Source organism: Nicotiana tomentosiformis, unplaced genomic scaffold (genome assembly GCF_000390325.3).
Source record: "Nicotiana tomentosiformis unplaced genomic scaffold, ASM39032v3 Un00185, whole genome shotgun sequence".
Lineage (NCBI taxonomy): Eukaryota > Viridiplantae > Streptophyta > Magnoliopsida > Solanales > Solanaceae > Nicotiana > Nicotiana tomentosiformis.
In genome coordinates this window covers 30,973-32,040 of record NW_027174744.1, presented here as the reverse complement: position 1 = coordinate 32,040, position 1,068 = coordinate 30,973, and positions in this window count along the sequence as shown.

Sequence of the window (1,068 nt, the reverse complement as noted above, 5' to 3'; positions counted from 1 at the left end):
CATGACATTAAACAATTAGGGGTTTGGGATATGAGATGCATGAGAATTATTGAGATTATTAAAATATAGGTTACAAATATAAAGAGGTGTGAGTTATGAAAATAGAATTTTTCAAGCAATATATTAAATAAAAAATAATGAATACCTAATAAAAGGAGAAAAAAAGATAAATACTATATGTTTGGCTTAAGAGAGATGACACCTCACTTTCCTAGTGCCCTCTTTCATATATACGAAAAACTTTTATCCACGTTTCGCGCAATCTTAAATAAAAAATAAAATATGAAATATAGATAATGTCTTAAAATTATAAGAGAGAATAATGTCTTAAATTTATAAGAGTAAATCAATCTTTACTAAGTAACCAAATATTCCTTGACGATCTGATTAATTCTTCCATGTATTATTATATATAATTGATATATTTACAACAAAAAACTTGTGTATTGTTAGTTAAATTTTCTTCTTCAAACACTTAAAAGTCAAAGTCAAAATCGTAAATATAATATTCATTAATACCTCTAGCATCATCTACATGAAAAAACTCCCTTGTCTTACCATTAAAAAGTTGTACATAGAACATATATGGTTCGATACGAATTAGCTTTTAGAATTCAAGGGAAACAAGTGGTTTGAGAAATTTAACAAACGTACAAAGTACATGAGAATAACATATATGTTTTATGTCATGATCCAAATCCCACTATATACCGTTATGGTGCCTACCGTTGTCGTTAGGCAAGCAAATAATTAAATCATCACATTGATATTTAATCCAAAATGCTATTCGAAACAATTAAAGAAATAAGGAGTGAATAACATTCGTTTTAAAGATAATATAAATCTTATTATTTTCAATGTTCGAAAAAGGTTAAAATAGAAATCATAAAATCATAGCGGAATACAATTAAGAGCAAAAATTTAAATCTCAAAAATCTGGTGTCACAAGTGAATGAACATCTACCAGAATATACGATACTACTACAACAACTATCTAAAATTGGAAGTAGACAGAATACAATAAATGGATAGATCAGGGACTTTGTGTGCTGCGGATCATACATAGAA